Source organism: Cervus canadensis, chromosome 6 (genome assembly GCF_019320065.1).
Source record: "Cervus canadensis isolate Bull #8, Minnesota chromosome 6, ASM1932006v1, whole genome shotgun sequence".
NCBI lineage: Eukaryota > Metazoa > Chordata > Mammalia > Artiodactyla > Cervidae > Cervus > Cervus canadensis.
In genome coordinates this window covers 29,477,743-29,493,935 of record NC_057391.1, presented here as the reverse complement: position 1 = coordinate 29,493,935, position 16,193 = coordinate 29,477,743, and the positions used below count along the sequence as shown (strand labels likewise).

The 16,193-nt window shown below is 37.4% G+C and overlaps 1 protein-coding gene across 4 annotated transcripts in view; it reads right to left on the bottom strand.

Moving 5' to 3' along the window:
* CDIN1 (CDAN1 interacting nuclease 1) overlaps positions 1-16,193 on the bottom strand; it is a 229,099-nt gene that overhangs the window by 191,242 nt on the left and 21,664 nt on the right. Inside the window, exon 1 of one of the 4 annotated variants that reach the window (XM_043471412.1) lies at positions 3,053-4,860. The exons of the other annotated variants lie outside the window; for them this stretch is intronic. The gene's annotated coding sequence lies outside the window, so the exon portion shown is untranslated. Of the gene's footprint in view, positions 1-3,052; positions 4,861-16,193 lie in introns of those variants that run through there. 4 annotated transcript variants of the gene reach the window in all.

Here is a 16,193-nt window from a genome sequence, read left to right as displayed (position 1 = left end):
TATATAATAGCCTTTAAAATGATTACTTAAATGAAGAGTAACTCTCCTCTTCCCATTCCTGAGCATGCACACAGCCCATATCTGACACACACAGCCATTTTAAGAGAAAATGTAAAAACAGCGCAATTCACAGACGCACAGAATAAATATTCATTAAGACAGCATTTGGGGATATCCCAGTGGTTAAGATGCCACATTCCTCTTGCAAAGGACATGGGTTCAATCACTGGTCAGGAAACTATGATCCCACATGCCCACAGTGTGGCCAAAAAAAAAATAAAAAAGAAGAAGACATGTGAACACATGACTGAGCACTGCTAAAGGGAAGACTTTTTGTTTCCAATAACTACAGTGCCTTATAACCAGTGATTTTAAGCTTCACAAGAAGAAAAGAGCATGCTCCTAATTAACTTTTAAAGCCTAGAAATTTTGGCCATACTAAATACAGGAGAAACATCCAGTATGATCTGGCCTTTGTTGTTACTTTGATAAAAAGATCACAACATTAAAAAGTTCATAACAACCAACTATTATCTTTAAAAGACATCAATAAGTAGTGAGATTAAAAAAAAAATAACAGTGAGATGGATGACCTCAGGGAAACAACATCCACGGTTAGACTATGAATAAATAAGGATGCCTGAAAAAGAGCAGTGATCTGTTCATTATCTAATCAGTATCCTCACCCTAACCAAGCTCCTAATCTTTACAACATCTGGGTAGACAATGCCAGGAGGTAGTCATTGCAGGAAATCTGTGAAAGCCAAGTTTGACTCTTGACTCAAATCCACCACCCAGAAAGTAGAGATGGTGGGTAACCTTACTGAAGAGCCATATGACTCCCCAGCAGTCTGCAAGGTAATAAGAACTTTGAAATAGCTCTGAATACGGTGAGAAACGTGGTCTGATCTACCTATACCCTGACCTTATACCCCAGAATTCCAACCTGAGAAAACAGCATTTCCACCTCTACATCAGAGGGGGATGACGTTCAGCTGCAAGGGATAAACAAAATCTGAAATAACTTTGGATTAAACAGGGCACAAATTTGTCTCTTCCAACATAGCAATTCTGCTCCAGGAAGCCCCAGGGACCATGGCTCCTTCCAGCTCAACACTCTGGATGGCAGTACTAGGGTGCAGGCCTCACCCCCACAGTTAAGATAGTGGCTTCCTAATTCTAGGCAGCAAGTAGGAGAAGGGACCCTGAAGAAAAGTGGCAAAGAATGTCTCTCAAGGAAGGCTCCACAGGAAACCTTCATGAAGCCTGCACTTGATCTACAACAGCCAGAACTCAGGGCCATGGCCACACTAGTTGTGAGGGAGCCTCTGTTCTGGGAAGTCATATGCCTGGTCAAAATGGAGGACTCCATCCCTATGGAAGAAGGAGAGAACAGATACTGGGGAATCTAGTTTCTGCCATAAGCACAGGACTCTACAAGTGAACTCGACAATCATCAACCAAGCTGCTAAAACAATCAACAATGCAACATGGCGAAAAGTTAACTCCCCACTTCAAAGTTGTCTTGATTCCCCTCTTGTTTAGTAAATCCAAGCCCCTTTAAACTTCCGGCATATGCTATTCCTTTGAGAGGGCTCTCCAATCATCATTATGATGGATTTCAGTTCTCCAACACCATTGGTAAGCAACAGAATCTAGAGTTGGAAATAACACCAATTTTCAAATGTGCTATTCATTTGATAAAAGACAAAGCCCTCTCCAATGTTTTCAGTTCAAGACACTATCTCCTTAGTGTAATATTTACTGTCTTTAGGAACGAAGTATTTGATTCTCAAAACTCAAAACTTTTCCCCCTCTTCTCATTTGAGATAATTATAATACTGGAAAAATGAAAAAGCAACTTGTTTTATGAGACATGAATGTTTCTTTTCATTTCAAAAGAGAAGGAGGTATACCAACCATTCAACTGACTTCCAATGATTTTCTACAAATCTTTTCAGTCTCTCTTCACTTCACTAAATCCAGTACTTCATTTTGTATGTTAAGTAACTACACATTTAGAAGCCACTCCTAGTAAGTGTTCAGTTTATGTATTCAGTAATTCAATAAATATTTATCAAGCATCTGTTTGTTAACACACTCCATGTGCTGAAGAGTGGACTCTCAAAAAGAATGTTGCATAAGACTCTGCCTCCCCAAGTTTTTGCTAATCAAAAAACACAGTTACTTTCAGAAATGAAGAACTCCCTACTATTTCAGTCATGTACCTACTGTGTTCAGTGAGTACAGTAAGTTTCTAAGAAGTGAAAAGACAAAAAAAAAAAAGTCTTCTTATACTAAGCTCTTTCAAATGACTTGATAAAATGTACCCTGGCACAAAATGGTATGCAGATAATTTGGGTGACATAATTTCAAAAGAATGAGTCAGAAGTATCATCACTCTTCTAACCTTGACCCTGAATTTGGTCTAAAACTTTCATAAGTTTTTAGGAGCATGTGAGAACAGAGGATGCTCGAACACATGAAAATGGCGACATTTAAAATTCATAGTAGCAAAAAAATCATTACTTTTCCCACCGGATCCCTTGAACTTTAATAATGTCTGACCTGGTTGGCCAATAAGTTCTAAAAGCAGACAGAGGAAAATTGCCAATATTAGATACAACTGGAATAATTTTTCATTGAGGAAGATTTTACAAGTTCTCTTAAAAACAGGTCACCAATTCCGTAGACCCTTAATTTTCTTGAGAGGGTAGCCACTGAAGAGAACAGGTGTCTTAGTATACGCAAAACAGAATTCAGCTGAAAACTAGACTTCATATACTCGTATTATCCTTAGACATAAAGTAAAAATAAATACACACACAGTTATATACACACCAATCCAAATCAAAGAAGGTGTGGCAAAGGGGACGTGAAAGAAAGTTACTCACTTATTTCCCAGGATGAACAGCACAAAAGCTCATTAACTGTCCAAAAAGGCGATACATTATATAGATGAGACTGGATAAAAAAGCTAGATAATCATACATTCATAATTTTCACATTACACAAATGAAAAGATTTATAAAGACACAATTTAAGAGTTTACCTTGCTTAAGTCACTTAAAAGAAGCCAAGTGACAAGAGGAGCAAGCAATTAGCTGCTTTCTTCCAAGACTACAATTCCAAGCTGCTTTCTTACAGGCCCTCTTGTTTTAGTCAAATGTCATTTCAACTTGCAATTATCCTTGTGCTTTGATGAGGATGTCATCTGTTTTGCTTTTAATGCAAATACCTGCTTACTGATTGAAAATTTCTCAGATTATGATTTAAACTGTTGCCTAGATGTTGCTTGTGAAGGACTTGGACAATTCATTCACTCTTTAGGATCCCTGAGATAACAGCCAGAATAGTTCTAGGGTGCATGCCCTGCTCAGAAAAGTCAAGAGCTAGTAGTGTAGTCACACAGAGAACTGGACAAGGCAGAGGTTCTCATTTAGTTTCTCTCCCAGAGATTGTCAGAAATTTCCTTTCAGAGCTTTACAAAAACACCAGCCTCTGGACTGGCAGGGCACTGCACCTCTCCTAAGAGCTTTTACACAGCCTTCATTTATCTTCACAGCATCTCTGTGCAAAGAGGAACTCCTGCTGTTCACACTGACAAACTGGAGTTTCCAGAGAGTTCAGTGACTTGCCCAAGGCCATGCTATCTGACAAGAGAGCTGCAAAACTGGCTTTGGAGGCCAGATCTCCAGTCCTGTCTCAGATCTGCAGGCCTGGATCTGGTGGTCCTGGAAAGGTGACAAACTCTTTGCCATTCTCACCTTAAAGAACACATTTCATAAACCATACCTGAGTATAATTGCATTTTTAAAAGCAATGGAACTCAGTTCAAGTTTTCTCAAGTTGATAGGGCCCAGATTCTTTATAGTTATTTTTGAAAATTATACTTTTACTGAGTTGCACAATTTTTTATCTTTTAGCATTTACTAACATAGCTCATATCAGAATATCACTTAATTTTAGATGATATGATCAAGATATGTTTATGTGCATAATTTTTAAAGGCAGAGGGAAATATTAAAACACATCTAACATTTTAAGCTGTATTCAAGAGATGGCTTGCCAATTTGTTTTCAATTTAACGTATTATCTGAAGAAAAACACCTTTTACCAAAACAGTATGTTTTACCAAACAGAAAGAAATTCATGAAAGAACAATAATATTTTCTTTACAAGAAGGTTACAGATATTGCCACATTGATTTTCTATACTCTCCTCCTGGAAATAAGATCCTTTTAAAAGAATAAGCCAAACTTACCATCAAGAAACTAAAAAACTAGGAGAAAATACTTGCAGATCATATATATCTAATAAGGGACTTGTGTCAAGAATACACAGTACTCTTACAACTCAGTAATAATAAAAAGACAGCCTAAGTAGGCAAAGAATGTGAACAGACAGTATTCCAAAGAAAATGTATATACAAATAACCAACAAGCACAGGAAAAGATTCTCAACATCATTAGGCACAGAGGAAATGGAAATCAAAACCGCAAGAAGATACCACTTCATATCCAGTAGGATGCCTATAATAAAAAAAGACAGACAATACACAAGTGTTGGCAAAGATGTTGAGAAACTGGAACCTCATACGTTGCCAGTGGGAATATAAAATGGTGCAGACACACTGGAAAATGGTATGATAATTCCTCAAAATGTGAAATCATATTACCCAGAAATTTTACTCCTAGGTATCTACCCAAGGGAAATAAAAAACATATGATAACAGGAAACTTACACACAAATGTTCATAGAAATGTTACATATTCATAATAGTTAAAGAGCAGAAATGACCAAATATTCACAAACTGATGAATAAATACAATGCGGTATAGTCACACAATGGATTATTCAACAATAAAGAAAGCAATAACAAGACTGAATCTCAAAAACATTATGCTAAGTTAAAGAAGCCAGTCATATTCTACACTACTTAAATAAAATGTTCAGATAGGTAAATCTATAGAGACAGAGTAAAACAGTGGTTGCCTAGGGCTAGGGTGAGCAGAAGTAGAAATGAAGAGTGATTGCTAACGCATATCCAGGTTCTTTTGGGGGTGATGAAATGTTCTGGACGTTGATAATGGTGATGATCGCACAAGTCTGTGAATAAACTAATTTCTAAACCACTGAATTGTACACTTTGAAGGAGTGAGTGTTATGTATGTGAATTTAATATCTCAAGAAAAATTACAATGAAAAAATCAGTATTTATATAACATAAAATTATTTTAATTTCAAATTATAAAGTAAACAGAAGAGGAAAGGAAAGCAAAGAAAAAGAAGGAAAAACAAAAGTAGATCAGTCTCAAAGAAGAGGTCATGATAATGGACCCATGTCTCCTGTGAGACCAAGCCCCCAGATGGAGCACAGCCACATATACACTAAGCCACAGGAAGTCAGGTATGTGATCTTATATTCTGTATTGCAAAACTTTTAAGCAAAATATGCCCTTTATTTTTCCCATAGCTTATGTTAAATACTGTAAACTTATGCCCTCAAATTCTTCCTGAACTACTTGACTGATGTTCTTCATGGTTCACTTCCCTGAGACACCAGAGAAGATGGTAACATTTCCATGAACACAATCTGGGCCCTTAAACTATCCTCAAGTAGGGGTGCCACTTCCCACCCAACTGACAATTTGATAAGGTAACAGTGGAAACAATGAAATATGCAGAAGATCCTTCTAGTTCATCTTCAGTTGGTACCATGCACCATCACACCCCTGGAGAAGGGAATGGCAACCCCCTCCAGGCCTCCTGCCTGGAAAATCCCGTGGACAGAGAAACCTGGAAGGCCTGGCAGGCTATATAGTCCATGGAGTCTCAAAGAGTCTGATACAACCGAGCATGCACACACCATCACACCCATTGTTCACAGGCTTCCAGTGATACCTAAAATTGTAACAAAGCAACTGAGTCAACACAGGGACCATTACCATTAACTACCAAGAATTAACCCAGATTTACCATTTTTTACCAATTACCATTAATTAACCCAGAAAATGCCACCAATATGGCAGCAGAGAGTTAAGAAATCAATCCCTACTGCTTTAAATGCAAGGTCAAAAGTCTCTCTGTGACTTCCAACCTGTTTGGATTAATCCCTAAACAGGTGGCAACCTTACTTAGAGTAAATGAACCACCCCCTAACTACAAAAAGAGCTTGGTGATAATTGACAGGTACACAGTTAAACACGATTACGCCTGTTGGGAATACAAAATCTGCAAATAATCCTTAGAGGTTAAGGGAATAATGAACTTCCATAAACAGATTTTTTAACTTAACAGAAAATATTCTAAAATAAAGTTTAAGTATAGGGTTTATTAGGAATTGAAACAAGCATCATAAGCAGGTAAATACAGATACTGTGAGAGGGAATTAGATTACTCAAGACTGGTTTTATTCAGAAGCTTCTTAACCTTAATCCTATGTGGCTTATTTTGAATGATTTTCCAACCAGATACTAAAAAGCAATTTCATTTAAGTGCTGCAGTCACAGGTTAACAGAGAGGGGCCCCTGTGAGCTCCATCTCCACATCTCATGGGGGAAACCTCTACTACCCGCTCATTCTTTGGGAAGCACGCTTTCCTCCTGGTGTACAGAGTTCTCCAGCATAAAACAAACTTCTTTTCCCTATTCTCACCAACTTCAAAAAGCAGTCACTTCATGGAAATGCAGAAGTCAGACTTTCTGTCTCCTTTATAAGCCAAAAAGGGTATCTTCTCTGAAGTATTAAGTCAGAATCTCTGAAGTAAAGCAATCCAAACCTCTGAAATACCATATTCGAATAAGGTGTAATTATTAGTATACTATTTAAAATATATGATGTGTGAAGCATATCAATGTTCTATATATTTATATATAAAATACACAAAGACTGCAGAATGCACAATATGGTTTGGAAAATCCAGCATCAAGGTTATCTGCTGTGACTTGCTATCATCAGAGACAAGGAAGTGGGTGGAATTCTGGAACAAGGGTAAGATAACAGTCATGTCAAAAAGAAAAGAAATGTCCTTGTCCTCAAGCAAGCTAATGAAGCAAGTGATAAGCTACAGGTCAAATTCCCACTTCTACAATCAAAACTTATCACAGGAGCCCTTGAAAAGGGAGTGCATCTGTCATATGTGAATGACTTCAAGCCATTCCCCGAACTTGTAGGTGTACAAGAAAACTTAAAAGCACTTCACAACTCCTTGTGGGTATAATTAGCTTGTTGCAATTGTTGGCAAGTCCCATCCTCAGACTTTAAAAGGTCACTCCACTCTTTAAGATACCAAATTTGGAGTCCCTCTACCTTCTGGACAGATTAAGCACACCCTACAGTTAGTATACAGCTGCACCTGTTGCAAAGCTTCTTTCTTCAGTGATGTAAATGGGCACCGTCAACAACATTCTAAATTCTTGAGGGATTATCAGACCTCAGAAACCAAGCGGTGAGCAAGCCTGATGTCTGCTGTTGAGGTGATGGATGGCGGTCACCGCCTGACCACAGGCAGAAGCCGTGATCTTGATTCTTTACAGACGATTCCAGCTAGCTCGGGCCCCACACGCCGCCATGACTCAGCCTCTCAGCAGTCACAGTGCAATTTTGCTATTTAACAGAACTGGTTTTTCACAAGCGACTTGAGTTTCTACAGAGAACAAAGAGAATTTCAAAAAAAATGCTTTAAAAGTTCAACTAGCTAAAATAGAGTTATTTATACATCAGTAAACCACGGTGAAGGAAAAATGCCACTGGTCACATATGAAGGAAAACTCTATTTTTATAAAGGTCATAGCTCAAAACAGCAAATTCTCCTGGAATTTATCAATCCTTTACGAAAACATTCTCACATTTCATAAACTGCCGATGACAGTAATTTCACCACTATAGTGCAAAACAACAATATAGATATTTGAAGAATATAGCTTTCAGTGAAAAACCTATCTCAGGAAAGAGACATTAACTTAAAAACCAGATTCATAAAGTTTGTGAAAATCTGATTTAACTGTTAGTAAAAAGTGGTTGAAGCAAGTCTTAAATCCATAAACTAAGTTCTTCTTTCCTCCCTTTCTTCTTTCATTTCTTTTTTAATGAAACGGAAGTATAGAAGACAGGGTTCTAAAGTCCCCTTTCTCTTCAAGCCATCTCAATCATTAGTATTTTCCAATAAATCACAAAAAAATGATTCTCTGGTAGCTGATATATGTGGCCACATAAAAAGAAACACTAAAGCCTTCTTAAATGAATGACAGTGTGCTTAATAAATCGTTTAGGCAAAGTCTCTTATTATCACCATGGTATATAACATATACACATATACTTAAGCACTTTTCCCTCATATATAAATTCTTTTCAAAACATAATTGGAATTTTACAAAATAAGGGGTAAGCATTTCTTCAAAAGAATTTCATTGCACTTCATTATTGTTAAGAAGGTACACTTTCTTCTATGTGTATTAAATTCTGTGCACAGATAATTTTAAAAAGCTGACTGAAATACTATAAAAGTTAAATCAGGCTATTTCCAAATTAGCATTCCAACTAAAATAAAGCTAGCAGGGCTAGATTACATTTTTACCATTCACCTCCAAAAATATTTTCACCTTATATTTACTTTACAACAAATAAATACATTTCCGAGTGAAAATATTTCCTGAAAGGAGACGTGTGTGTGTGTGTGTGTGTGTGTGTGTCACTGTTAATATATCTCCTTTTAAAAGTCATTGAACTAAATGATGAAATTGCCAATTCTTTTAGGTTTGCTGTTGGGTCTATATAGTAATCAAATTTAGAAAACTATAAATTATATTGAAATTTATTATTTACAAGCAATTAATTATAAAAAACAGCCAGGTGGCTTTCATTACGTAAATTACTCTTAATGACAGAGACCTCACGCTGCTTCTGTATTTAGCATTTGCATGTGTCAACCGTACAGAGCGATGTGTAACTACCCTCTTCAGGGTGGAACCCATCACTGGTGTGCAAGAAAAGCTACCTACTGCCTAAGCTTCAGATTGCATCCTAACTAGTTGTTTGAATCCTCAATATTCTCGAGGTTTTAATAACTGCCTGCTACAGACACTTGTAATAATATTCTGTTGAAACAGCTTTAAAACCAGATACATAATTACTGAACATCAAATAACGTGTAACTACACTTAGCTACTCAAAACCCTATCTCTTTAGACATAAACAAAAAAATGTTCAATCAATTCTCACCAAACCAAGAAAGAGATGGACAGATGTCTCAGAAATGTGACTTTTAAAGAATTTAACCTATTTCCTCCCATTACAAACTGTGCAAAAGACAATAACTTTTTTCAGAGCTCTGTCTCCAGACTTTACTCAGCCTTTTACACTGATCCAACTCTACTGTGGGTGTAATTTCCTTTCAGAGGAATGAAGAGTTTGAGCTCTTAAATTTATTTTGAGATAAAGCATGAGTTTCAATGATGTAACAGGGGGAAAAGATCCCATATTGTTATTCTGAATTAAATGCAATTCTTCAGCAAACAAAAAGTCCACACCAAACACAGAAAGCAAATAAAAATAAAGGAAGAATTTCATCCTACTTCAAACTCTATCCCAACTAGAGGCCTAACCAAGTAATTCCACCCTCCTCTACAACTACCAACAGAAAAAGGAAAAAGTTTTATGAAAAATCTTCTTAAGCTGCAGGATAAAATTCTGAAACTACTGTAGTCTTCCTTTCTAAACAAAATAAATTTTAATTAACTAAAAATCACATACTGAGCTACCTCTATGGTATTCAAGGACTAGCTGATATCTAAGGCTTCACTTTTCCTCCTCCCTTTCAGCAATTTCATCACTTATTAACCACCACCAGGGAAACGGGTAATAGAAATGATGGGGAGGAAATGTGTTTTAGCTCTGAATAGTTACTTTGAGGAACACAGGAAGGGTGCAGGGTGGTGGGGCAGCGGGGAGCAGGGGGCTTAAGGAAGAGTCTACATACTTACCCAGTATGGGGGTAAAGTAACAGAATGGAACTTTTCAGCAAGCAGACAAGGACAAATTAATTCAACTATTTTTGGCCAAAGTAATTATCCTAGAGAAGGAGTAGAGTCTTTACACTCACTGCCAACAATGCTGCCTTTACTCAAAACAGAACTTGTACGTGGGAATCACCTTAGAACCACTTCACAGGTTATACAAGAAAGCCAGCCTCCTAGCCACATCTTACATTTTATCAAAATACCGGGGGGGCCACCACGTCTGGAAACACAGACAAATATACAGTAAAAGGCTGTTACTGAATTGTAAAACATGGCAAAATAATGATATATCCAGACTTTATGATTGTTTTGTGGAGCATTAGCTCCATTATTTTTCAAACCTAATGATGTCTGCCTGTCTCCGGGCACCAGATTCATTCTCAAAGTACCACAGTTTGTCACCACTGGAGATATTTAAAAGACAGTGTTATGTGCTCTAAAAATACTTTTAACAAAGAGTCTCCAAAACATCTTGGCTATCATTAGAATGTGTGTCCAGTAGGAAACAGCATTTATCCTCGTACTTTTTTTTTTTAAATGACTCATCATTTCAGAGTTGCAATACATGAGGAAGGAAAGTTTAGTTATGTGTAGACACTGGGAGAGTTGACTGAAATACAGAACAGAGGGGCTGACAATTTGGCCAGGACTGAGGGACACCACCCACCAAAACGACCAACACCTTCCACCGCAGCGCTTTGAAGCATTCACAAGTACACACAGTTAAGAATTAACAGTGTGGGGAACTCCCTGGTGGTCCAGTGGTTAGGACTCTGCTCCTTCACTGCCAAGGGCAGGGGTTCAATCCTTGGTTTGGGAACAAAGATCCCACAAGTTACACAGTGAAGCCATAAAGAAAAAAAGAACTAATAGTATGTGAAATTCATAGTGCTATCTCTTGTTATTATACTATAATTCTCATCAGTGTAACAAAATTTTTCATGTCTTTTTTAATCTAAACTAGGAACAAGGGCTTTACCCCCATGAACAGAATACAGATTTGAGAGCTGTGTATCAGTAACAGGCTGAGTGTTTTGGTGTATGACTGAGTGAATGTTTCAGTGATGCTATGGGCAATGAATGGTCATGATGAGCTTTCAGACAGAAGTCTAGAAAAGCCAGTCAGCAGTGCTTCTATTTATATGATGCTGGAAGTTCTGCAGTGGCACAGCTCACTGGTGTCATGTACCAGGCAGGATGTGAGGATTTTACAGAGGGTTAAAAGTTCCAGTCGCACAGAAAGCCCAAACCAAAGGCCTGATGGAGACAGTGCGCATAAAGCGTCTTATTAACCTGAACAGAAAGTTGAAGACTTTCTGCTTTGGAAATTGCCATACTATTTGAGACATTATGGCAATGTTGAAAGAAGCCTCCCCAGAAACCACACAGGCAGCTCATGGGGTGAATATCCTATAGCCGCCCAGTTGTAAATCCCATAAAGAGAAAGTTCACTGAGGTTTAAAAGCAGGGGGCAGATCACTTCAGGAGATCCAGTTCTGCAGGAAGAGCATGCCAAAAATCATAAAGGCACCTATTTCACAAGATCTACATAGGGAAAGATCATATTCATCTCCACCTAAATCACAGGAGCTTCATGGCGAGGACTAAGAAAAGAAAAGAGGGAATAGAAAGTGAAAAACACCAAATCTCCGATTACAGGTCTCTGATTCCAGCCACTGCGGTTTCACACAAAAACCCCCTTTCAATCTCAGTTATATTGTCCTCAGGGGTAGGACACTTAAGCAAGGTACCTAGTGTCAACCCCGAATGAAATCCCAGTTGGTAAGGCCATTCACATTCTAACTGGAAACTGCTTCTCGCAGCATGGAACGTTACTATCACACAATAATCTGCAGTTGAGTTACTGCTTGAAAGGACCTTTTGATCATGTGGGGCATCAAAACACCATAGCGCTGCTTCCTAAAAATAATAGAAAGAAACTACTTTGAACCATGTGAAGCAAATCTACTGACTGTCTCCAAAGAACAGAAGTCAATAACTGAGTTAGAATTAACAACTGTAAATAAAAACAGACAAGAAACTCCATCAACAAACATTAACAGGTCAAAATTCTTCCAGGGTTGAACTTCTTTCACCCAGTTTTACACCAAAGCTTTAGAAACTAGTGGAAACAATATTTAGATGGAAATCATAACACCAGTGCTGGTTTTGGTGTAAATGGTACCACAGTTAATATCTTTGGCATGTGGTCACAGATTTTTATCCCATCACTGGAGGACTCAGTTAATAGCCAGATTTCTACTAAACAAAGCTATAAGCAGATCTTCAACATTCAGCTCTGTCTACTCGTTTATAATCTGTTACCTGGAAAAAAGGCAGAAGGTCTCTCTTGCCACCTAATCACCATATCAATGACACATGCCACAAGAGAGAAGCACTAGTTTATTTGATTGATCATGGTAGATAAACTCCAAATAACAGAGAAATTAACAAATGCTTGACATTTGCTCAACATCCATTATTCTGACACTGCTTTCAGAATTTCAAAGCCTGGGAGTATGCTTAATCAACATTCATATTCCCTTGTGAGCTACAGGCACCATATTGCACCCCGCCTTCATACTGATGAAAACTGCATATTGGCCATTTCCAAAATGTTCTGGGACTCCACACAGGGCCTCTTTTCCCTCTTGTTCCTGCTCTGCAGTTTTCTTTTAAACACTTCCAAGACAAAAGCATCTGCCAGTTTTTCTCTCTAGGGATGTATGCAAAATGAACTTAACAGTTTTAAGGCAGGAGTAACCCTCACATCTAAATTCATTCATAGGACAGAGAAGGGCCTAAGAGGCCTCTCCAGGGACAAAACCCTGCTGAAATTCTCCCCACACACAACAGTGGGAGCTTTATAAAATCTAAGTCCAGACAATTTCCAATTCAAATGCCCAACATAGCATGACCTTTGTCAGATCTCTGAGCCCAAGATGCACCCATGATTTTTTATTCTAACCAGCACAGACATTAGACAGGGCCCTACTGCTGAGCAGGAGGTTCAATATTTGCATGCTCTTCTATTGTGAAAATGTAACGGTGACAGCACTGTGTCAAATTCTTTTCCCTCTAGAACTTTAACTCCATAGGAGAGGCATGGCTGACAGATGACTCCCCAACATCTGTGTTATGTACACTGCACAGCTGAGGAGCCCCGGATCACTGTCAGAACATTGCAGAGATGACCCATGCCTTTCTTATGCCTTCTTCTCCCTGCCCACCAATATATATATGTGTGCGTGTGTGTTTATATATATATACGTGTGTGTGTGTATATATATCTACAATACAAACAGTGCAACTTTTAACAAAATATAAAAACAGCAAGTCAGATTAACATAATTTATAGTCATTAAGCTGTTCACGTAGCAGCTCAACATATGTTGTATAAATATCCTATACCGAATAATTTATCAGATCTGACACAGTGCACATCATATTGTTTTATTTAATACACTTACTAAAATTTCATGGATCAAGCATCACTTCTGAAAGCACAGAGAAAGCACTAGAAAATATTTATTCATCTCCCATGATTTATTTTGATTACCCTTACAGCTACATGATAAAGTGGGACTCACAAAATTACAAGGTTAAGGTTTACACAGCCATTGCTTCATCTACTAAAATATAACAAATGGTTCCATGTCTGTGTTATATTTACTTTCATTTAGTGTTAAGTAGTACATGAGGCTAAGCACTTAGCTACCTACTGAATACTTAAATATTTTTAAATAGGACTTAAACAGCCTTACCCAGAAACTGAAAGCTTAAGAAACCACTGCAGAAAGAAGAGCAAGTTCTTTGTGCGGTGCTAGATTGAACGATACTGGCCAAAAACGAAGAAACACGTTTCTAACTTTTCTTCTCTGCAGAAGGGATCATAAAAATAAGCACTGACCTGTGTAAGAAAGTTCGCAAGAATTCACTGAATGCATAAAAGCACCGCAATACCGTGCTAGGCACCAATGGGAGGAGGTGGAAGATAAAATCACAGCAAAACACAGGGTTCCTATCCTTAAGGAATTCACTATCAGTCAAACAGAAAGCAAAAGACAGGAAAGTATACTTTCCAAATGAACAGGCAAAAGTAACTATAATGGTCAAAGAAAAAAATCTTAACCAATATTCAAAAAACCAAAAAATAAAAAGGGAGAGAGACAGAGAAAGAGAGGAAGAATTAGACAATGGCACTTAAGACTCCTTTTCATCAACTTTCCTTTTAAAATAATTTATCTGGAGGTAGGTTTCTCAGACAAGGAAGATAAGGTGAACAGGGTGATACAAATATCAGAAGTGCGAGATGAGAGCCCAGAGTTGAAAAGGTCAATATAATTTTTCAAGAAAAACACAAATACTTGTTGGCCTCATCATTTCTGAGAGAAGTGTTAAAAACTTCATCAGATCAACTGCCTTGGGAAGGAAAACTAAGGGGGAAAAAAAGGACAACTCTCAATTACCACTGAACTATTCTGTTTAAAATGATGCAATAAAAGTGAGATGAAAGTAAGACGAGGAAAAGATCTTTCTTAGGAGCTAAGTTTCATTTCCATTTATGAGTGGTAATTGTCCCAAGATATCTGCAAAACAGTAATCTTCCCAGGAGTATTCTTCTCAGGTACCAAAGAGACTCCAAATGTTTCAAGCTGCAGACACTGCAGTCCAGAAGCAGGGCTCACTTTGCCTCCCATTATATGCCAGGAAAGATGACAGTCAATGAGATACTTCTTGAGGAGCAAAACCACGAAGCCAAACTATATTGTATTACACGTCAGGCAGCAGAGTGATTTTAGGTAACTGGTAACTGTAAAATACTGAAGGGTCTATCATACTGCACCCTTAGAAAGGAAAGATAAAGGCTATGAAGTCAAATAGAGTTCAATTTAAAAACAGTAAAGTTCTAATCTCCCCAAAGAAAAGAACTAAAAATAGGAAAATAATCTTGCTTAGTTTCATGCATGATGATAATGGCACCTGAAAAATCCTTGTAAGGAATTTAACCCCTGCAGCTTTATGTCAGAACAAAATCACTTTATCTATACTGAAGAGATCATACAAAGATGAGCACCAGTATTAACAGGCAGCATTAAACGTTGGGGGTGGAGGGCTATGCCTCAAAAAATTCAACAAGAGTTAATTGAGAGCACTGAAGAATGAGTTTGAGTGTTGCAAATTCTGGTTGGGACCTATCATCACCGTAAGTCTGGCATTTTACTTCTAAACAAGAAATACATTTTACCTTTCTGAGATTATTTTCTGGTTACAAGCCAACCATTATGAACCTTTCAGTGAATCACTGAATAGGGCACTTAAAGGGATAAACAATTATAAAAATAACTCTGTCACAAGTGCATACATTTTATTTTATTTAGTGATGTAATAAGCTTAGGGGCATATATCAGGTCCAAAATGGTCTTGGTCATTAATTTAAGCAATAAATCATAGGTCTTGCCAACAATGACGGCAAACAGATGCTAACAAGGAAATGTATTATTTAATATTGCCACGTGTTATAAAAATGTAAGTGTGTTTAAGACATGTCTTAAATTTTTATAATAATATGCATTTAATACATTACTGTTTTGACACATGCAGGAATCAGATTTATAGGTCCCATTCCATAGCTTCTTCTTCTGTGAACACGAGAGCATATTCGGGACTTTTTTTTTTTTTTTTAAACAAAAGCGGAAACCTTTAAAGTACATGCTTGCAACAATATCTAATTGGTTGTCTTGCTATTTTGTAGTAAATAATGTCAACACTGAAACTCATTAAAAAGAAGGAATCTATGAACTTTGCTAGGAGAGAAAACATGAACATTTTTGAATCACAATTTTTAAAGAAACCATCTAGTCTAAGAAAGTATACGAGCACTTTTTAATCAAGCTGCCAACGAATTTTTTTCACATTCATTTTGAGCATGAACCCAGACAAAAATACACCAACTTGATTAACAAGTTCAACAAAAATATGGAAGCCAACTAGCTAAGCAAAAGCCTACTTTATATCTTCATGCGAAAATCCTAAGACTCAAACAGTATCTCAAAACACAAACTAATTGAAAACTGAGTCTCTGTTCAATATATGCCAAATCATAATATTCTCTTAATATTCCTTTCAGATCAATAAGCATACATCTCTTAGCAGCAGGTTCAACCTTTCTAG